We start from the raw sequence: 24,742 nt of genomic DNA on the forward strand, positions 1-24,742 counted from the left end.
GGGGTAGAGCAAGCCCAGCACAGACTCAACCCCTGTGTTCTTTCAACTGTGTTGCAAAGTGACTTCAACCTTCTGGGTTCCAGAGCTGATCTTGTAACAGCCAGACATTATTTTAACTGGTTCCAAAACTGGCAAAACTGCCTCTTGTCTCTGTCTCTTCTTTCTGTTTACCCTCCCTTCTTCCCCTCGCCTTCCTGTGGACAACAGCCTCTGTCTCTCGTCCTCACATTCTTCTTTTTTCCCTGTGTTTCTCTCATGCTTGCTCTCAGTCTGACTTCCTCTCTTCTCAGTCTTTCTGCTTCCCCGAGAAGTGCAGGACTTTTGCCTAATCGACCTTTAAATGATATGATTTTGAAATCTGAAAAAAGTAAGGGCGTTTCCTAGACATTCTGAAACAAGAAAGCATACATAGAGAAAAGACAAGACTTCCAGATACGTGTATGTAGCACGTGATAGTAAGTGGAATATTGCACTCTCTGTGTCACAAGTAATACAGGAAACTATCTGATAGATACAAAAAGCCACTCAGGCCAACTTCCTCCAGAGAATGGAATGGTTACAAACGGAGGGATATTATGAGCTCCGGTGACGTAAAGTGAGAATTTCCCATCATCTGGGAAACCAGTGGTGCCTGAAAAATAAGCTGATGTTCATCTAAACTCATTTCCCATATTAAGTCCTTTTAGGTTATTGTCAATAAAGTTTGGATCATGTTTCTGCAACTGTAGGTTCCTGCTGACATTTTGATCAGTTAGAATGGCTTTAAGAACTGAATGTAGTCCATAAGCTCCCTATCAAGAAGTTCGGATAACTGACCTGTACTTATAGAACTAAAAGGAAAATAGAGAAATAAAACTAAATTTACTGTATGGTAAAACTTTGGGGCTTCCCTGGTGGTTCAGATGGTAAAGAATCTGCCTGCAATGCAGGAGACCTGGGTTCGATCCCTGGGTCGAGAAGATCCCCTAGAGAAAGGAATGGCAATCCACTCCAGCATTTTTGCCTGGAGAATTCCACGGACAAAGGAGCCTAGTGGGCTACAACACTCCATGAAGTCACAAAGAGCTGGACATGACTGAGCAACTAACATGGTAACACTTATATGTGAAACCTTAAAGAAAAATTCAGACTCACAAAAGTAGAGAGTAGAAAAGTGGTTGCCAGGAGCTGGGGAATGGGAGAAACAGGCAGAAGTTGGTAAAAGGGTACACTTTTCAGCTTCAAGATTCTGAGGCTCTGATGTGTAACTTGGTGACAAGAGTCAATAACACTGTGTTGTATAAGTAAAATTTGCTAAGAGAACAGAACTTAGATATCCTCAACAACAACAACAACAATTTTTTTTTTAAATGTGCCACTGATTTCTATTTCTGTTCCTTTGACTTTACCTGGAAAGTTGGGCCACCACTGGAGGCAACTATCCAGGGCTTTAAAATCCAGTCATGCATTTGTGTAACATCATAAACCCTAGACAGACGAGAGATGATGTTTGTAATTTGTAGCCCATGAACAATGAAATGTACTTTCAACTTGTTAACTCTGATGCAGACAATTTGGGGTTTTCTTCCTCAGTTCCCACAATATATGTAGCTTCATGGCTCCTGCTTGAAAAAAAAATTTTTTTTTAATGACGTAGCAGCGGGAAGAGACTTGTCCCTAGTTTGAGCCTAACTTCTGCTGAGTTGCCATTTGTAAAAGGAACCCACGTATTTCCAAGCTCATGGTCGAAGAGCTGTATCTGGAACATGTAGAGAATTTACACAAACTCCTAGTATGTGGCTGAAATAGAGAAGATACAAATCCAGTGCTTCACAGTACAACAAAATTTCCAAAAGCAGAAATAGATACTTGGGTTAGCAAAATCCACAGGTCACCAGATAGGATAACTTTCCAGTCAGTTCTTATGTCGTATCTTTAGTTTCTGCCCACTTTCTCCACCAGTGACATACAAGATCTTTTAGGTGGTGGTTTCACTCGGGTCATTTTGAGTTGGTATTGCCAGCTTGTTTTTCCTCCCTACATCATTCACGACTTGGAACACACTCTGATAAGAACACACTGCAACGAAGGAAAGAGCTGTGACCAGTTAAGATGTACATGGACAAGATCGCAGCCTGAACTTTGGGAGCTGCTTTTAATTCCACAAGCTGCTGTTGTCTTAAGCACTTACATTATGGCCTGAAAAAGACAAATAGTCTTCTGAAAATATCTCTACAGGAAGAGCCTTTTCCCCGGTACCTATAAAACATTCATAACACCTTCATTGTGCTGTAAATCCTTAGCAGGAGTTGATAACAGTGTATGAATTTTTAATGTAACATTTATAAATGGTTATTAAAACTATCCTTAAAGTAAAGTGTCAGTTTATTTTTAATTAACTGTTGGCTATTTAAGCTCCCAGATGGCCTGGGGAGAGACCAACAGGCCCATATGTCAATTACCTTCCCTCCTGCCCCATCTTTAACCCCTTGCTGTCTGCTGTCATGAAGGCCAGTGCATGTAAGCTCTAATAACTTTATGACATTTGCAGAAACTGTCTCCGGAATGTCTTATAAAATGGTCCTGGCGTCAGCTATCATGGCTGACAAAAAAAAAAAAAAAAAAAAAAAAATGAGGAAAGCATCACCCATCCTGAATCCTCACGGCCCAAGACAACTTGTACATACCTACACCCAGCAAGAGAAAACACTGGGGAAAAAAATGGGTAGATTCTAGAACACTAGATCTGAGACTCAGGATTCCACCTCAAGCTCAGGGGCATCCATTCTACATGTGTGGTCCTGAGAAGATTTTAGCTTCCTGGAACGGACAGCTTACTTTGTTGTAAGCGTCAAATTAAAGCTGGGCTTGAAAATATTTTATGACTATGAAAAGCTGTCCACACATATGGTCTACTCTTTTATCATCTTCAAATTATTCGTAATGTTTCCTCATGGTTTCCTGATAAGAACTTCCCCCAGGTTTGAATATTTCATTTTCAGGACTTCAGAAAACAGGAAAACCCATTTTGTCTGTTTGCTTTAGAGTGCCGTTCTTTCCTAGAGTCGGAAGGATGATTCCACTCAGGGTACCTACTCTCTCTGCATTATCACCTGAGAAGGCCTGTGTGACTTCGAATGGCAGTCCCAGGACCAAGAAGCTTACTATGCATTGTAATTAGAAAATCCAACTGTTAGCAAGATGGGCTTGGTTCCTTTGGGGTCTCAGATTCTCCAGATACGTACATTTTGCTGATTCTCACCAAGACATGTGGAACAGATTCTATTGGCAACCTGTGATTCTTTGCCTATGTTGTACCACACATCCCAACATTTCTGCCTTCCCTTCATTTGCTTCCAGATACCATTACCCAGCCAAGCATGGGGGATATAAGAATCCAAAAATCTGGCCTTCACAGGATACATGTGAATGTGTATATGTTTGTGAGCACATGTATTTAAGTGTGCACTTATATTAATATAAACATGCAAGTGTCTGACATCAGTCTGGAAGACTTCTTAATGTTCCTCAACAAATGGAGAAATTAAGTCTGGGCATGCACTCAAATTCCTTAGAACAGTAGTCAAAGCCCATCATGGGTAGCCTGGGATTTGTTTATGGTTCATTCTCCTACCAACGCAGCTCTTCCACTTCAGGCTCTAGAAAGACTGAATTACTCGCCATTCCTCTGAATGAACCACACTTGCTTTATGCATCATAGAACTTGCACATACTGTTTCTACAGCTAAGTGAAAATTGCTCAGTTGTTTCCAACTCTTTGCGACCCCATGGACTATACAGTCCATGGAATTCTCCAGGCCAGAAGACTGGAATGGGTGGTTGTTCCCTTCTCCAGGTGATCTTCCCAACCCAGGGATCAAACGCAGGTCTCCCGCACTGCAGGTGGATTCTTTACCAGCTAAGCCACCAAGGAAGCCCCTACAGCTAGGAGTGTTCTTTAATACCTGGAGAATGTCTAATCATTCTTCAATATTCCTCTCAGCTGCTGGTCTCTGGGAAGTTGTCCGTCACATATAACCCCTGTGTTTCCTCCCGTTACTATATTTATCACATTACATGGCAATTTCCTGATTATGTTTTTGTTTCCTTTATGAGTGTGAGCTTTGGTAAAGCACAGACTAAATGTCTTATTTGTCTATCAGCCAGTGTTCACACAGCAGACACACGTCAATCACTTGTTGAACAAGGAAGAATAGATATGTTCCGATACAGGCTTTGCAAGTTCCATTGGTCACATTAAAAAGGCAAAATGATTAATTCTCTTTTGTTTTATGCTGCTGAATATTAACCAAGAGTTTATTTTGTGATTAGGAATGATGATGTGTTCAACTTATTTCAGACAGAATAAACTTGAGATGTTTGCAAAACATCTGAGTTCTAATTGGAAGAAAACTGTATGTTTGGTGAAATGGGTTTGGGCCGTGACTATGCATACAAGGCATTTCTGAGCACAGTATGACTAAATGCCTGTGCAAAGGAAAAAGAAAAGAATATGGAAGAGAAAACTAGACTTGGGGTTAAACATAGCAGATTAAACATAGACTTTTCCTTGATCTTTTTCAAACCTAAAATGATAAAATGATACTGATGGACCAAAAAACAAATAAATCTATGGCATAAAAGAGAATGAGAGAAGGGTTGCTAGATAAGGAGAAATGTCAGTGGAATTATAATAGTAAAAGCCTGTGGGTGAGTAGTCACTGAGCCCATCAGAGAGGGCTGAGTGATTGGTGTGGAAATCTGGAAGAGTCAGGCAATATGCAACTCTGAAGTCAGGAGCAATGGGTAGAACTGTAAATAAGAGGGTTGGTTGAATGCGAATGTGTATGTATTGAGCAGTTGGGTATGTGTGTCAGTCGCTCAGCAATTGAGCAGTTAGATCCTCAGAGAAACTTCAAAAGTCTGTCACGCTTTTATAAAGCAAGACAGGAAACTTAGTCTCTTAATGGTTGATTCAGAGGGACGAGAGGGGGTAGCCTTTCCCTCCTCCAGGGGATCTTCCCAACTCAGGGATCAAACCCAGGTCTCCAGCATTGCAGGCAGACTCTTAACCAACTGAGCTATGAGGGAAGCCCATTCTCAGGAACACTAGGCACAAATGAGGCTAGACGCAAAGCAATGCATGAAAGACACATACATTGATTGGAAGTCTGCCCCTACTTGGCTTCCAGAATCCTGGAAACAAAGTTTATGTTCTCCAGACACTCATCGCTGGGGAAGTGACTGGTCCAAAGGAAGAGACTTACGTTAGCAGTCATCTGTTAATATAGAGGTCAAGTTCTGTCTCCACCACCTTTCAGTAGAGCCCACAAGTGTACAAGATGTGCTCTATGTATTGCTCCGTGGACACTTCTTAGTGAGACAGACAGATTAGAGGGATCATAGGTATAAATAAAACATAGATTTAAAATTAAAGCTCTTATGAAAGGGATCAAAACAAATGTATATTACGAAAGGAATGCCCAGGAAATAAAAATAATGTAAATAGCACAAGAAATGCCTGGAAAAATATAATTATTCCTTTGTGAGAAAAAAAGATATTTAATCAATGAAACATACACAAAATGTTGCAAAAATATTATACAGCAAAGGAAAATAATCTTGAAAATTGAAAACACAGAAGCAAAAATTAAATATGTGGATGCATGTGTATATATGTATATATATGTGTGTGTGTATATATATATATATATATATATACTCAAAAGAATGATGCAATGTTAAAGAAAATCTCTCAGAAAGTAAGTAGAAAAATATATATAAAATAGGAAATAAAAGATACAATAGAAGATTAATACAGAAAATCTAATATCTGACTAAAGTAAGTTGCAGATAACAGACAAAATGGAAAGAAGGTATTTACCAAAGAAATAATTCAACAAGGGCTCATGGAATGCCCACAATGTCAAAATATAATCATTATAAGATTTCAGAACATGACAAATAAATCAAATATTGTTAAAGCTTCCAAGAAATATGAAATAGATCATATATAAAAGGACTGGGAATTAGAATGGCATTAGGCTTTCTAAAAACAATATTGGAATCTGCCAGACAGTAGTGTAGTATCTTAAAAATCCTGAAAGAAATTCATTTCACACCGAGAATTCTATACACAAACCATTATTTAATAATAATAACAATATTGTAGACATCCAGGGGATAACACAAAAACTTAATCATTTTGTACAGTTTTTAAGGAGAGTGGAGGATGTTTGAGGAACGCATAGGCAAGAAATTGGCAATCCAACATGAAAGAGGTGAAAGCAAGTACCAGTATAACAACTGAGGAATGTCCTAGGTCAAAAGCTGTGGGCAGCTGACCAATAGTGCCGATCAGAGGAGGTGAATGGCTGCAAGGTCATGGCTACAAGAAAATTGAAAGGAAAAGGACCAATAACTAGTGTTACCTGATGTATTTCGGTACATTGAGAAAAATGGTTGAGACTGAATTAGTGATAAAAACACAGAAAAGTAACCAATGCATAAAAAAAGATTTCATTTTAATTTCCAGAAGTTTTATATATGTGCATACACACAGAACACAAACACAATCCTAGCGTGCTATGTACTTCAGCTGTGGACAATATTTATATTGTCATAATAATCTGAACTATAAATATAAATATAAAATTGATCTAAATATATTAGAACAATGGACAAAATAATTTTAACTGGCAGATCATGTTAGAATACAGACGTCTTTCAGAGTATGACTTCAAGTCAGCTAAACATTTTTATAAACAAATGAAACAGCATGCCCTTGTGTCCTAGGATAGAGAGAAATATTTGAAGAAATCATGAAAAAAAAATTGAAAGAAGCTAACTCTGGGAAGAAGTGCAGTGGAGAACTTCGTTTTAAAACTTGAATTATTTTACTTTTTAAACTATAAATATTTTGTTTAAATATTGTACACCAATAAAAGGAGGAGGAACTTGGGTGGAAAAACACATATAGAAAGGTCCAGAAGATAAAAATGGGATCATAATCGAACATTCTTGTGCTAAGATGGAAGAGGCCATAATTCCAAAAAATAAGGGGCAAGGGGCGGGGGCAGCTCAACAGTGAGAAATGCTTCGGAGATTCAAGTCAGGCTGAGGGCTGAGGGAAATTTATTGAATTTGACCATTAAAGAGCCATCGATAGCATCAAGAAGGGCTGCTTCAGAAGGTCATCTGAGATTGCTCCAGGTTCTGGCTGAGAAAGGTCTTGCAGATAAATTAAGGATAAATCAGATCCTTCTACCCTGGGATCACTATTCATCTGATCAACTCAGCTGTGGTCAACCTCTAATGGGAATTTTTTGATCTTCTAGGTAAACAAAAAGGAAGATAAGAATCGTTCTTCCTCAGGCCAGAGAGTTGCAGTTTCTCCCAAGGATCAACTCATCAACAACTGTTTATTGAGCTGCTCCTGTGCTTTGTGTTCTGGATGCAGGGGAGGGGGGCGGCGGGGGGTGGAATAACACATAGTTTTTGCTCTCGTGGAATATATGCTCTATTTAGAGAAGAAAGATATCATCAGACAAAATAAAAGACTATAGATGGGCATGAAGAGTCAAATTATAAATATGTCATTTAGATTTCAGCTATTATAAAGGCTCATGAGAGCAAAATAGCCAGGAAGCCTCACAGAGAAAGTCTAGGACTGAAATGAGACTTGATGGGATGACAAGAGGGAAAAGGTGATGAAAGACGAGAAAGAGTTGCTGTGGAGTTTAAGTCAGATGTGTTTCTCCAGGCACAGGCTCCTGTGTTCAGACCTCCTTTCTGAATGAATGACAGCCTCTCTTTCTGTTTCAGCTCTGGCACATAGTAGCGGGGAGAATTTGGACTAAGCAAGCTTCCCTAGGTCTCAATGGCAGTGTCTTTGGTGATGGCCTTAGGTGATGGCACCGAGGACCCCGTCCTATAGGAACACGGTATTTTTGAATTGTAAAACAGAGCAAGAAAGCAAGCAGTGCTGGAATGTGGGTTTGGGATGTCAGACTATGTGATTGCTACTCATCATTCACTTGATTCAATGGATTCACTCAGTTGATGCATGTATAATAGGTCAGGTTTTTAAGGGAAATAAGGCAGGCATTGCACCAACTAAGATCAACATTCTACAGCAAATCATGCAGTTAATCATTTAATCAGGCCATTAGCATAGACCATCAGGGTTTGCATCATCTGCTGTCCATCTCCTTCAACCTCTCATGTTCCAGAGCTCTGGCTGGGTCATCACTCAGACCTTCTCTCATTCCATGAACATGTTCCACTTCTTCTCTGTGCTCTTCTCTCTCTATTCCCATTCCTATTCACTCTTTCTCCTTCTCCAGATCTTAGTTAAAATGTCCACAACTCAGGGAAGCTTTTTGAAATCCCAGTTAGGGTCAGGTTACCCTGCTATCATAGCATCTAATGATCCTCTCAGTTCAGTTCAGTCACTCAGTCGTATCCAACTCTTTGCAACCCCATGAACTGCAGCATGCCAGGCTTCCCTGTCCATCACCAACTCCCAGAGCTTGCTCAAATTCATGTCCATCAAGTCAGTGATGCCATCCAACCATCCCATCCTCTGTTGTCCCCTTCTCTTCCTGCCTTCAATCTTTCCCAACATCAGGGTCTTTTCCGATGAGTCAGTTCTTCGCATCAGGTGGCCGAGGTATTGCAGTTTCAGCTTCAGCATCAATCCTTCTAATGAATATCCAGGACTGATTTCCTTTAAGATCGACTGGTTTGATCTCCTTGCAGTCCAAGGGACTCTCAAGAGTCTTCTCCAACACCACAGTTCAAAAGCATCAATTCTTCGAGCATCAATTCAATTCTATGTCTCTCTTCTATAGCAACATTTACAAGTGTAAAAAGGAATTAAATATGTGATTTAAGTTCTGAGGTTCCTTGCTAAAATGTACGCCCCAAGAGCAGACATCTTTATATTTTATCATTGCAACCCTAAGACTTAGTATGAATATCTGCCCATAACAAGCTTTCAATGCACATTTTCTGAATGACTAGTCAGCTGTACATAAAAGCTATTTTCAGGATGTTTCAGAATGCATGGGCAGCAATTTATCCTGATGAATCTCTAACTTCCTTTAACAACCTGTTAGAGATCCATCTTCTCCAGGTTTATTCAGCCATCTCTGCTTCTATTTTTATATACTTGCAAGTTCTTAAAGTTATCTCACAAATGTCAGAGCCAGAACCAAATTACGTAATCTTTGTCCACTGTCACCAGGAACCAAGGCTTTTCTTTTTCTTTATTTTTCAATTTACTTGTAAAATCAGGGGGTGAGGAGGAAGGCTACTCTAATATGGGCATTTATTGCAGTATAGAAATAACTAGTAATTATGCTCTCTAAATGAACTTGACTTTATGGCTGGTGTCAGGTTTTGCTAAGTGCCCTGGGCCCAACAGAGACTAATTAGGCCTGAATTAAATATTAAAGCTTTCTGACACCCAGGTTTTGACAGTGACAGAGAGAAAAAAATCCTGTAACCTAATCTGCACCCAACAGGCGTAATTTATGTTCACTTCTTATAACAAAAGAAAATCCAATTATATAGCTGGCTGGAAGATATATTTAAAGAAGTTAATGTAAAAAAATTGCATAAACACACATGGAGTACATAAAATAACACAAAAAATATCAACAAATAGCTCTTGTTTGCCATCACCTACATCAAATGCCTGTTGATTGTTCCCCTATAAACCTATGTTTGCACAGGAAATAGCTTTTTGCCTATTAATGTGTTTGATGTCATAAAATGCAGGGAGTCAGCCATGGACCTCTGGCTGGCAAAAATATGATAATGCCATTTGACTTAGGAAAGGCCTGTTGTGTGGAGACCTCATTCACAATCCATCACAGGACCGCAGCTTTTTGTTCTTTCAGGTGTTGAACTTGTTAAGGCGCAGCCTGCTTTTCCCACAGATGAGGCGCAGCTAGGAAACATGGTCAGCATGCCAGTTCAGTCCCTAACTAGATGCATGATCTTAGATAAGCCATAGACCCCCGGGCCTTCTCTTGTCCTTTCTGTAACACGTGGCCTGTCATGCTGGCGGCCCCCAGTTCTGAGTGTTGATGTAGCGCCATGGTTTTCAGCACCCACAGGAAGCAAAACTGCAAACAAATTGTACCCAGTGTCTGGATGATAAAACAAAACAAAACTCAGCATTTTACTAATACACATATATTTTATAAACCCAAATGTGTGCTGTTTACTTGTTTTGAAGTCTCTTGGTGAGGGAAAAAGACTTGTTTTTAATATAATGTTTCTATAACGGAAAAGTTCAAATATAAACAAAAATAGAACTGATGGCATAAGAAACCCTTAGGCACTCATTACTCAGATTCAGTAAGTCAACTAATGGCCAATTCTGCTTCATCTTTCCTCTTCCACAACCTCATTTTTTTTGGAAGCAGATACCCCTCACTATATTATTTTGTCTGTAAACATTTCAGATGTAAATTCAAAATGTAAGGACTCTTTTAAAAAATGGGGACATCAAATTTTAAATTAATGCTAGCTCCTAAATGAAAAAAATTAGTTATTTTGACAAACAATATAGGAATGAGAAATCCTAAATGATCATTGTTTGTGGGTCAACTTCAGAATCCTATTTATTTTTAGTTACATTTTTATGATAGGATATGATGTCCTGAGAACACAGAAAATACTTTCAAATAGAAGTCTTTCCGCAATGCACCTGGCAATATCAAAGACTCTTTTTCAAGTGAGCCAGGTTAAGAAAAGAACTTGAATGCTACCTTTTAAAAATAAAACAAGTTAATTTAGCAGCCAATCATAGTTCTCTCATTTTGATAAAATGCAACTTACAACATTTGGGGTACATGTTGCTTATCATTCTTCTTGTTATTATCGTTTGCAATAGATTATTTTATGATTTTGAAAGAGCTACTACAGGATTCTGTGCAAAGTATGCCCTCAATAAGGATTTATTGAAAGAAAAATGAACAGGTAAAAATGATATTTTAATCAAATATTTGTGAAACAGTGAGAGATCGGTTGAAAATTCAGAAATCAGTTTTTAAAGCCACTGAAATCCTAGATGAGCACAAAGTCTTAGAACAATGATATGGTTCAATAAATGTAAAATATCACATTATTATTTTATTACTTATTATTAAAGCTAGATTACTAGATATATACTCATCTTCTTCAGTTAGCTACTACCTATTAAATTTAGCAAAATTTGAAAATAAAGAGAAACTGTATTCAGGGGGCAAAGCTAAAGAAGAAGTATACAACATTGTCTAAGAGAAAAAAAAAAAAAAAGAATACTATACTGCAAATCAGGAGACCTGGGTTCCAGACCTTCCTTAGCTATCACTGACCTTAGTTATCTTGGATGATCATTTCCATCCACGAAGCTCTAGAAATACAGTTAAATATTGAACAAAATAACTGTCCATGCCTCTTTCAGTTCTTACTTCTGTGATTTATAACATATGGGTGGTGGGGACTAATTAAATAGGCAACAGGAAGGTACATCGTTTGGGAAATAATTTTTCAGTAGCATTGGGGCCTGTCTGAATATGTGGGGGCAACTTAGAGTTGGTGTCAGCCCATCTCTCCAAATTGGGCTGCCACATTTGTGTTAAAAAAATAATTAGAATATGGGTAGTCCCAGGGTTCTTTTGAATCACACAGGAAGGAGGGCCTTTCTGAGTTTATTAGAAGGGAGAGTGATTTCCCTATGAAAGGGTGGTGTAATCAATTTGGAGACTATTAGGACCCTTCATTCCCTGGTGTGACTGCAACAGCCTTCAAAGCCAGACTTATTTATTTATTTTCCCATTTTCTTCTCCTGCCCCCTCCACTGAAGCACATTATGAAATTATGGAAAGCCATTTTCTATCCAAAGGCAGCTGGTTGCCACGGGTTACGAGAGCCTTATCTGTCCCCAGGGTGATTTTGCTGACTGAAGCCATTACAGGTGGGAGGGGCTGAAGAGGAGGGAGAGGCAGGCAGGACCAAATCCTCCAGAGATGGGGCTCTTCTGAATGCGTTAGGATGCTGCCTCTGAGGCTCAAGGGTCTCATACAGGCCTGGCATGGAATATGAACTTGTCTGAGGCAAGGGAGGTTGAGGGAAATGGGGTAAATAAGTTTTCTGTAAAATGCTTGGAAATATATTTCAGATGATGAGAGGACTACAAAGGTCACAGCATGTTGAAAGTCAGGAATCACCTCATTAAAGACTGGATATCTCTCTCTTTCTTTCTCTCTCTCTTCTCCCCCTTCTCCACTCCGAATACTGTTTGTTCTTGGTGTTCAGTTGCTAAGTCATCTGCAGCTCTTTGTGACCATATGGCCTGTAGCATGCCAGAATCCTCTGTCCACCATCTCCTGGAGTTTGCTTAAATTCATGTCCATTGAGTGGGTGACGCTGTCTAACCATCTCATCCTCTGCTGCCCCTGTCTCCTTTTGCGTTCAATCTTTCTGAGCATCAGGATCTTTTACAATGAGTCAACCTAATAGTGTTAAATACTGTTCTTTTAAAATAACAGCAAATCAGATTAAGAAGTCAGTGTAGTTTTCTATTGGATATTGAATTTCTTCCACATTCTCCTACCCCTAGTAAGAGCTCATTCAATCTCTGTTTGAATTCCTAGACGGACAGGGAGCTCAATTCCTCTTAGGCTTAGTCATTCTATTATAAGTTTATCTGCATTAACATTGATAATGAAGTCTAATATTTATTTGATAATTGCTACATCTTGGCCTCTAGTCTAATTGCTCTATTTTACTCTCATAACTAATTAATGAAATTGATATACCTATTTCTCAGATGAGAAAGCTAAGGTTCAGGGCCATATATCAAAAAACTAGAGAGGTTTAAATTTGAATTCGTGTTTGAAGGATTCCAAAGTTCTGCTCTTTCAATTGTGCTGATATGCATATTGCATGCTTATGTCCTCTTTCTCTCTCTAAGGCTGAGCATCTCTGTTACTCCAGTTTCACGCTTTTATTCCCATCACCTTCCTGGTGACCTTCTGGGTCTTCTCCCTTTGCAGATATCATCCATATATTATCACGTCCTAAACTATTTATTTAGTCCAGGCTGTCTGGCCACCTAATGGAAAAGCCTCTCTTCTAGTCTCCAATTTCTACTTCTATTAATTCATTCTGAAGCAAATATATTTTTTCTGGTCTCCACATGTACTATATTCCTGAAACACTTTGAGCCAGCTGAAAGCCTCAAGCCTATTTCACCCCTGCTGAGTTTAACTTATGTTCTTCTGTCTTCTGTATTTTCTAGGTGAATTGTGGCAGGTGTTTACATTTCTTCATGTGAAATTTCATCTGGTTAGTTTTCTCATTCCAGGTAATGGAAACCTCTTTACATACTAATCTTTTCATGCAACATATTTGATTTGACCAACCACCTATGACTCATTCCCTGTCATAAATTAAAATAGTATGATCATTATCAAGAATGTAGACAAAGATGTAACCTCCTGTACAGAAATCAACAATTGATATCAGATTACTTAGTCAAAGGATATTGGAATAGGACGCAAAAGGAAGATGTGCTTTCGGGAAAAGACTGGCTAAAAATGGCGTCAGTTTCTAGCTACATGGTTGCTAGAGGCAAGTAGGGTAGAGGAAGGTATTCTGTGCTAAGAACCAAAGCTAAAACCATGAAAACCTCTACAGACACCGGCTCTCTGTACACATAATGCTGAGAGTGCTTTTAAATTACTTCAGAAATCAGACAAATGTTAATTCAGTTAGCAAATAACTAATAGCCCCTGCCAGACAGGTATCAAAAAAATGTCTTTTTTAAAAACTAATTTATTCCACAAGTCTCTGTCCTTATAGTTGTTGCCCTCATGGAGCTTATAGAGCAGTGAGGGCTAAAAAGAAAATTCACAAACTAATTGTGATTAGAACTATAAAGAAGATAATTGAGTTTTGAATAGGTGGAATAATTTAGATTAATAATTTCAGAATGCTTCTCTAAAGGAATAACTTTTAAAGTGAGACCTGAAGGATCTATAGTTTTATTTGGGCAAAGAATAGAGGAAAAAAAGATTGTTTCTGGTAGAAAGCTTTGAGAGGAAAAAAAGGAAAATTTAGGGAACTAAAAGAGAAAAAATAATAGCTGAAGAGCAATGAGCAAGGAGGCTGGTGAGCTGTAAGGTGTGAAATGCAGATAGGAGTAGGTCACATAAGGGCTTTGCATAAGAAGCTTGCATATTATTCTAAATCTAATTAGAGTCTATAGAAGGGTTTAAGAAAAAGATAACTTAATTAGATTTGTATTTAAAGAAGATAGATTAGGCTGTGATGTAGAAATAAAGTGAAAGAAGTCAGGAATGAAAATAAGTAGACCAGTTAAGGGGTGCTGCAGGGTCGAGATCAAGGGAGATGTGGTGATAGCTTATATTTGAGTAGTACCATTGAAAAAGGGAGCAATATTGAGGCTCTTTTCAGGTAGGTTGCTTGGGACTTGGTTTTGAATATGGAGTAAATGGTAAGTAAGCAACACATCAAAAATTATAAAATTCCAGTAGTCCCAGGGTTTTTCCTTAGAGAATTATTTTTTATTTTATTTTTTATTTTTTAAATTTTAAAATCTTTAATTCTTACATGCGTTCCCAAACATGAACCCCCCTCCCACCTCTCTCCCCACAACATCTCTCTGGGTCATCCCCATGCACCAGCCCCAAGCATGCTGCACCCTGCGTCAGACATAGACTGGCGATTCAATTCTTACATGATAGTATACGTGTTAGAATGCCATTCTCCCAAATCATCCCACCCTCTCCCTCTCCCTCTGAGTCCAAAAGTCCGTTATACACATCTGTGTCTTTTTTCCTGTCTTGCATACAGGGTCGTCATTGCCATCGTCCTAAATTCCATATATATGTGTTAGTATACTGTATTGGTGTTTTTCTTTCTGGCTTACTTCACTCTGTATAATCGGCTCCAGTTTCATCCACCTCATTAGAACTGATTCAAATGAATTCTTTTTAACGGCTGAGTAATACTCCATTGTGTATATGTACCACAGCTTTCTTATCCATTCATCTGCTGATGGACATCTAGGTTGTTTCCATGTCCTAGCTATTATAAATAGTGCTGCGATGAACATTGGGGTACATGTGTCTCTTTCAATTCTGGTTTCCTAGGTGTGTATGCCCAGCAGTGGGATTGCTGGGTCATAAGGTAGTTCTATTTGCAATTTTTTAAGGAATCTCCACACTGTTCTCCATAGTGGCTGTACTAGTTTGCATTCCCACCAACAGTGTAGGGTTCCCTTTTCTCCACACCCTCTCCAGCATTTATTGCTTGCAGATTTTTGGATCGCAGACATTCTGACTGGTGTGAAGTGGTACCTCATTGTGGTTTTGATTTGCATTTCCTTAGAGAATTTATAGCCTTCAGGAAGATCAGAAACCGAAAGTGCAAGTCACTCAGTCATGCCTGACTCCTTGTGACCCCATGGACTGTAGCCCGCCAGGCTCTTCTGTCCATGGAATTCTCCAGGCAAGATACTAGAGTGGGTGTCATTCCCTCCTCCAGTGGATCGTCCTGACCCAGGGATCGAACCCAGATCTCCTGTATTGTTGGCAGATTCTTTAATATCTGAGCCAACAGGGAAGCTAAACATGTACACAGATAGGAGAGATATATCTCAAGAGGTATGGGGAACACAGAAGGAGCCCAGTTTGTATTGAAGGATCTCAAGGAAGACTTCACAGAGGTGGTGGCATCTGAAGCATGTCTTAACATAGGGGCTACATTTCAGGATGCAGAGATGGAAAAGTAAACACCATTATAACTATGCAGATATGTGAGTAATTTCATCTCTACAGATTTTTATGTAGTTATGTATTTGGCACAATATACTAAATGCCTACAATATGGCAAGAAGTTTACATAATTTTAAAAAGATCTTTTTGATGCAGACCATTTTCAAAGTCTTTATTGAATTCATTACACTACTGCTTCTGTTTTACGTTTTGGTCTTTTGCCTGCAAGGTCTGGGCATCATAGCTCCCTAACCAGGAACTGAACAAGCACCCCCTGATTGGAAGGTGAAGTCTTAACCTCTGGACCACCACAGAAGCTCCAAGAATTTTATACATTGTAATGCAACATTTAATGCAGAAGGAGATATTCATTTTTACCCATTTTATAGAAAAAGGAAGTTATAGAATAATTAACGTACTCAATAGCACACAAGTGTATACATAATTGAGCCTGTTCAGAACTTAAATCTGTATTAAAAAAATTAAATTCATAACTATAACATCTGTCCCTCAACACTCTATGCCTTATTTTTTCATAATACTTATACTATCTAATGTAATACATATTTTAAAAAATTATCAGCCTCTACCACTAGAATATTAAGCCCTTGAAAGGTCAACATTTTCCTGTTTTGTTCACCCCCCCCCACCCCCCCGCCAATCCTCAGCACTTGGGTGAAGACTATACACTCAAATGATTCAGTGGGAGGAACAAATCTGAAAACTGGATGATTCTAAACCCATTTTCCTCCCACTAACCAAGATCTGCTATCAAATAGGAATATATCAGTTTTTAAAGTTATTGATCTATTTTAACCAACTCAATCCATATTTGATATTATCTTACTTTCATTTTATTACCCACCAGTCAGTCAAAAATAATTTATTGACCCAAGTGCTAGGTTCTCCAGGTGACTATGAAGATATATAAGACAGACCATGCCCTCGGGAAGCATGTGATATATTTGAAGACACATGACATAATCCTTTGAAAGGTTAGATAATACTAACACAGTGATATAATCAATATCCCAAGACTGCATTAAGACAAAATTGAAGTGCCAAAAAGAACAATAAGGATAATAAATATTATGGCAGGTAAGAAGACATTATTGAGGATTGAGTTGATCTATTTTGGTTTCATAGAGGAAAATAGCTTTGACCAAGTTATTAAAGATAGGTAAGATTTCCTTAGGTAAGGAAAAAATATGAGGATGATCCAGGCAGGAGCCAAGCAGAAGCAGAAACGTATAGGTGAACCTAAATAAACTGGAGGGACAGTGCATAGATAAGGCTGGCTGGACCAGGGAATGGGAACAATTTGAATTTCTGGGATACTCTGCCCAATGTGAGAACTGAATTCATTCAGTGAGGTTTCCAAACATATCTTGATATTAAGCCATGATTAAGATGACTGATAAGTTTTACTTTTGAATTCTTCACAATGGCAAGGTAGGTGAATACCAATACCTCAGTGTCATACATGAAGGGATATGGGGCAGGTACTGCCACAGAAGCTTTCAAGTCACAGGTCAGAAAGATCCCCTGTTCTGTCAGCAACATGTAGAGAAGGATCTGCTGGAAACATAACTGGTTTGAATCCTAGGGCAAAGACCTTGCTCCCTTGCTACTCTAGAGTGTAACGGCAAGGACAGTGTTGAAGGAGAGCTCCTTGCCAGGCTTTCTGCGGCACATGCCAGCTGTGTAGGAACTTGTTGAGAAAGGCAGCCTCCAGAACCCACCTCCTTTATAAACTTCAGATTTGACTTATGGGCCAAAAGGGGTTCCTGGTCCCTGGTGAAGGTGGAATCAGACATCTGTTTCTAAGCAACCTAAGTCTTCAGGGTTAGTCTCCAAAGCAATCTCTCTCACCAGCTCATTGATGAATTGAGCATCTCAAATATGCTCTACTGATTTAGAAGAATGAGCACTGACTAATTCATTTATTTATTCAAAAATGTGTATGTGGTACCTCAGTTTAAAAGCAGTATCAGTACAGAAGTTCCCTGGTGGTCCATTAAGAGTCCGAGTTTTCACTGCCAAAGGCCTGGGCTCACTCTCTGGTGGGGGAACTAAGATCCTGTAAGCCACGCAACCAAAACAAATAAGTAAGTGACAGCACTGGAACTACTATGTGCCGGCATTAACCTAGACATTCGTTGCACATCAGTGAATAAGACAGAGCCTCTGCTCAGGGAGGATGATGCTGTGATGAGGACTATGAGAGGGCCAGGCACTGGAGGCTGCGGGAAGCCAGGGGAGGTCCACCCAAAGGACGGCGAGGTCTAAACTGAAACACAGAGATGCGCCAGGGGTAGACTCTAGGGAGTCCGGGCGCTCCAGACAAAGAAACTGGCCTGAGCAAAGATGTAGAGTGTGTGAGTGTGTGTGTGTGTGTGTGTGTGTGTGTGTGTGTGTGCACGCTCAGTTGCTTTAGTCGTCTCCAACTCTTTGTAGCCTGCCAGGCTCTTCTGTTCATGGGATTTCCCAGGCAAGAACACTGGAGTGGGCTGCCATTCTATCCCCCAGGGGATCTTCCCGACCCAGGGATCGAACCCACATCGGCTGCATCCCCTGCACGGCAGGAGGATTCTGCAATCCTGAGGAGCCCGAGCCACTGAGGAAGCCTGGGCAAAGGTGCAGAGATGAGGAGAAACAGAGCCTGCAAGTGATTCTCTGGGGCAGGAGCATAGGGAGAGACAGAGAAGCAGACAGGGCCCAGATCCGCAGAGTTTTCCGGTCATGGTAAGGGATCTGACCATTGTCTAACCCTTTAAGGCTTTTCATAAGGGGGGCAGAATGGGCAGATCACATTTGTAAACAGTCTGCCCAACAGCGCTCTGCTAAAAATATAACATGAACCACAAATTCAAGCTACAAACATGAACATTTAAATTTTCTAGTGGCCCCATTTTTTAAATAAAGGAAAAGTTGAAAATAATCTTAAAATATATTTGATTTAATACCATGTATCTAAAAAAATGTATAGTTTCAACATGAAATCAATACAAACATTGTTAAGGCAGAATTTTATATTATTTTATTTGTACTAAGGCTCTGGCAGCCGCTGTGTATTCTATACTCACAGCACATCTCCAATTGAACACACCACATTTCAAGTGCTCAATAGCCACACGTGGCTAGATGTTATCCACCACCCTCCATGCAGTGCAGGCCTAGAGAGTGGTGGATAGTAAAGAATTTGGCATAAAGAGTGACAGAAGTCAGGGTAAAGAAAATTTGAAGAGATTTTAAACTTAATGCTTATTTCAGCACCAACTCCAACATGGGCGGGTCCACGTTGAGTTGATTCTTGGCCAAAGACCCAGCTAGGATGAAGCTTAGCTGTTGGATAAAACTAAGAAATGGACAGGGACAGATACCAGCAAGGGGCAAAATATATTTTTTTTAATGTTTAAATGCTAATTATGTGTAAGTCATGTAACCAAAATATAACCAGACAGATGACCCCAATCCATGCAGATATAGATGTGAAATAGCTCAATCCCTTTTCCCAGTCATCTCAGTACATCTATGGGTCCCTACTGGCAGGCTACAGTCCACGTGGTCACAAAGAGTCAGACACGACCGAGCAACTAAACGACGACAACTATAATCCAGTTCAGTCATCCACAATAAAACTTGAAATTCACCAAGCTTGCTGCTCTCTCATTGCTAACGTGCAAATTCTGATTTCACTGGCCCTTTTGCTTCCAAACTCTTCCTTGCTGTGAAGGGAGAAGAGAGCCACCACCTTCCTTCCATGTTGTTTTGAGTTAGAGGGGAACACCCAGCAAGATTGTGCAGCTGTGGAAGAGCTGAAATGAACACAATGTCTCTTAGCTGACAGATGGACCCCTCTCCTTCCCAGTGGGCTCGCATGCTAAGAGCATCCCTTGGCAAGGACAGAGTTAATCAAGAGTCATGACACTCTTGTGAGAACCATCTCTCTCCACTCACCTTCAGGTACTATTGCCCAGTCTCTCTAGATCCTTTCTCCCCTGATGAACAGAAAGGGAATTTCTTTCTCAGTAGACGCATAGATCCTCCTTGTGATCTCCCTTTTGTAGTGTGCATCTTTCTCCACAGCCTCCTGGCAGTTTTGTAACTATCTCAGAGGACTCACAACTCCCATATAAACCCATGGATCCAAATAGACCCTGTGTGGATGGAAACTGAGGTAGGACCCTCAGCTTCAGAAGTCAGAGAGTCAGAGACATCTTAGCACTTCTCTGGTGGTCCAATCATTAAGAATCTGCCTTGGAAGTTAGGGCATGTGAGTTTGATCCCTGGTCAGGGAACTAAGATCCCACTTGCTGCAGAGCCGCAGCTACTGAAGTCCACCCTCTCTGGAGTCTCCAGGACACAACTACTGAGCCCTTAGGGCACCACTAGAGAGGCTGTGCACAGCAATGAAAGATCCCACATGACACAATGAACATCCCACGTGTTGCAACTAAGACCCAATACAAACAAATAAATATTAAAAAGGCCAGAGAAATTTTCACACCAGCCTTGCTCCAATCAGGACACCTGTGTACACCTTTATTATTTCACTAATCTACGTTTCTGTTCTATGGATGAGAAAACTGAGACTTGAGATCATCAGGTAGAATGGCAGAACCAGTATTCAAACCTACGTCTGTCTTACTCCACTGTCCATTATTTTTCTCTTGACCACATCTGCCTCTGTCTTTGGAACACGTGGGACAAGTCAAGGAATCAGCAGAACTGGGGCACATATGGCAATAAGGTCTATGAAGCCAGTTAAGGTTCAGGATCAGAACTGAGCTTCAAGACCAAGGCAAAGAGAAGAGGAAAGGAGAGAATGGATGCCAAGTCTTAGAGCACACAGCTCTACAACCATCCTTCCATCAGATGAAGTTTAGGAGCATCAGGAGGTTCCCTCCAAGGCTAGATGATCTGAGTTTGAACCCTAACTCCACCACCTGCTAACTGTGTGTCTTGGGGTAAATTACTCAGTCTGTGTCTGTATATCCTCATCTGTAAATACAGATAAAATAGCACTCACCTCGTAGAGTTCTTTCAAGATGAATATTGTTTAAAAATTGGGGAAAATACCTAATGCCGTTACAATGCAATTCTGACATTAACTCCCTGGAGTTATTGCCGACTTCACAGGCTAATGGCACAGGCTTCCGAAATTGCCCTCGCTTCAGATACTAGCCACAAGCTTGGGTCACCAAGGTTCTCACCATTCAGACCAACTGGCTACAGGTTCAGGAGTTTCCACCATATGCTCAGGTTCAATCATTCTCTGGAACAACTCACAGAAATTAGGAAAGTACTATACTATGACTAAAGTTTTATTAAAAGAATGTAAATCAGAACCAGTAAAATGAAGACCAATATAGGGCTGAGAAAGTCCCAAACACAAAGATTCTGAGTTCTCAGGATACATCCTCCTCCTGGCAACCCAGACACTGTCTCCAGCTTTAGGTCATCACATGTTGGTTTTCCAAACATGACCAGCCCCTACCCTGAACCTATATTGGAATCAACCATAAGTGACCTTGTTAGCATGAAGGCAGATGTCATCTGAGAAGCCCACTGTAAATAAACTTCAAGAGTGTAGAGGATCCCTGCCAAGAACAAGAGACAAAGACCAACACAATTCTTTATTATACAATAAGCTAGTATCTAGATTATTCCATGGAAGAAAGGCTATGACAAACCTAGACAGCAAAGATCCATATAGTCAAAGCTACAGTTTTTCCAGTAGTCATGTATGGATGTACACCAAAGAACTGACGCTTTCAAATTGCAGTGCTGGAGAAGACTCCAGACAGTCTGGACTGGAAAGTCCCTCAGACAGCAAAAAGACCAAACCAGTCAATACTAAAGGAAATCAACCCTGGATGCTCATTGGAAGGACTGATGCTGAAGCTGAAGCTCTAACACTTTGACCACCTGATGTGAAGAGCTGATTCACTGGAAAAGACCTTGATGCTGGAAAAGATTAAGGGCAGGAGGAGAAGGGGGTAACAGAGGATGAGACAACTGGATGGCATCCCCAACTTTATGGACATGAATTTGAGTAAATTCCCAAAGATACTGAAGGACAGAAAAGCCTGGCATGCTGCAGTCCATGGGGTCTCAAAGAGTCAAAAATGACTTAGGGACTTAACAACATGCAAATTCTACATGAATACAAATACATACCAGGGCTGGCAAACATTTTCTATAAGGGTTAAATAGCAAATACTTAATCCACTTACAATGCAGGAGACCCCAGTTTGAGCCCTGGATCAGGAAGACCCACTGGAGAAGGGATATACTACTCACCCCAGTATTCTTGGACTTCACTTGTGGCTCAGCTGGTAAAGAATCTGCCTGCAATGTGGGAGGCCTGGGTTTGATCCCTGGATTGGGAAGATCCCCTGGAGAAGGGAAAGGCGACACTCCAGTATTCTGGCCTGGGGAATTCCATGGACTATACAGTCCATGGGGTTGCAGAGAGTCGGACACGACTGAGTGACTTTCACTTTCACTTAAGTATTGTAAACAATATAGTCTCTATAGAATATTCTTGCCTTCCTTTTTTTTTTTAACAGCCCTATAAAATATAAAAATCATTTTTAGCTCATTGACCCAACAAAAATGGGTCATAGACTGGATCTGGCCCACCAGCCTGTTTGCTGATCCCCAAAACATACCCAGTATATTGTCAGTAAATACTATACAATAAGTACTATTATTGTTATTGGACTGATGCTGTTGCTGTCATCATCATCACTGAAGCAGCGGGTCTCATTTCAGCTTCCAAATTCGTCGTCGTTGTGTGTGTGACTGGTGCCATTCCAGCCACATGAAATTCTGGGTCATGTCCTAAGATAGTCCGCCTCAGCTATTGTTCAGAAATGAGATGTGTAAAGAGAAATAATTTCTGTTTCATGCATTGCCTGACATTTTATTTCTTGTTCTGTTGTGTTGGTTCACTGAGTAACTGAGCCTAAAAGGAAACGGCATTCCAGGAGTACTGTCTGTGTTGTCAAAAAATAACTTTTCAAGTCTCTGATTACCACTTTGGCTGAGAAGTCCTTGTCTTCTGTCTCTATTTGCCATTTCCCAAAGCGCCCTCTCTGCACTCACTATTTCCTGCCAAAAGAAAGCCGCACATCCCACGTTGCTCAGGTGAAAGGAGAAATAGCCATGGATTAGACGCCGTGTTTCCTTCTTATGATCTCCATGGCTAGAACTGGCGCAAAAGAAACATTAGCAATCGCTTACCTCAAGGCTCATATAAATTAACATTAATAATGAAGAAGGGGAGAAAAGATATGGTCTTTGAGATGCAGTAACTGCTCAAAATTTTGGCACGGGACTCTGCAATATTGACTAATGAGCAAGAACCAGGGAAATCACTTTAAAGATTTAAACCACTTGTTTTTTAATTCATGTGAGTGTCAGTCTCATTTCATTCTTAAATATTTGCCCTTCATACCCAGAAGCAAGATTTGCTCCAGGAGTGGACAAATTATGTGGCATTTGTCTAAAATGATAGGTCTAATTATTGCTCTAAAATCCTGAAATATTTTTGAGCTCTCACTAAAAAGTCAAATGCAAGGAATTCATAATGATTTTAAAATTGATTCAAGGCCCCATTTCTCTATGCTGAACCTGGGAGTTGGAGGATCAAAAAACTAACCAAAAAAAGAAAAGACTTCTTCGATCAGGTCACTTCCTGAGCTTTTTGGTGGCTGAATAAGAGAATTTGAGAGACTAGAGAATAGAGGAGGTAGATGACTTTCAGTAAAACACACATACACACACACACACACAGAGAGAGAAAATGGGTCAGACTGATTCTGACTACGCAAGAAAGATACAGGTATAACCTTATAATATATGTTTCTGGAATCTTTATATTTTGTAAATGTAACTTAAAAATACAGGCAGTGCAGGCGGGCCTCCCTTCAGTCATCTCTATAGCAATGAGAGTGGCCGTCAGTAAGCACGCGGCATCATGTGTGCACTCGATCATGAGTGCCTCCTGTACAGATCCCCGTGGTGACACTTTCTGTAGAGCAAATGAATATTTTAAAACATGCAGAATCAGTTCTGGAGTTTATTGGTTGGGATGAATTACTTTCTGCGAAAAAGAGGTTGCTTAACCTGAGAACTAGCTGGGCAGTTATCACTGAAGGCAAAGCAACTGATGCCAAGTGGAGATGGACCAGGGCCTGTAGTTGTGGGTGCGGGCAGCGGTTAAATCAGAGGCAATTGAGAGCAAGGAGGCGTTTTCAAAACTGTGCTTTTTACACAGGCTGTTTCTTCTTCCTGAAATCTCTGCTTTCTCTCTGATTCCTCAATATGTAATGTTGAACATAAACATACCCCTTGAGCTTTATCTCAAGCAACACTTCCTTTGCCAGGCATTTTCTGCAGCCTCCCACTTGATTTGTGTCTTTCTCTTTCTTTGTTAGCACTCAGTCTATGCCTCTATTGTGGAACTTATCATTGCATTGCATCTGTTGATTTCTTGTCTATTTCCTTCTCCCTCTGCTTCCATGATTTTAACCAAATGTGCAATATAATATAGTCAATGCTTCATGAATATTAGATGGATGAATAAAGCAGCGAATGGATGAAGGGATTCTTCTACTCTCTCAGGTGGTACTCTAAATCCTGGTAATGTGAAAGCAATACTTCCAAGAAAGAGCCCATGTATGTATAAGGAATAGTCTATGGTGCATCTATTTCCAGAGGAATTGACAGCCATAGCTCTAGGGTTCTGATCTGGACAAAATGAACCATGATATAAGTGGTTTGTACACATCATTTCTTCATCTTTGTTAATCCCTTCTTGTTGTTATTTATCTGCTAAGTCATGTCTGACTTTTTGCAACCCCACAGACTGCAGCACACCAGATTTCTCTGTCCTCCACTATCTCCTGGAGTTTGCTCAAATTCATGTCCATTCAGATGGTGATGCTATCTAAACA

This window comes from Capra hircus, chromosome 8 (genome assembly GCF_001704415.2).
Source record: "Capra hircus breed San Clemente chromosome 8, ASM170441v1, whole genome shotgun sequence".
Taxonomy (NCBI): Eukaryota; Metazoa; Chordata; class Mammalia; order Artiodactyla; family Bovidae; genus Capra; species Capra hircus.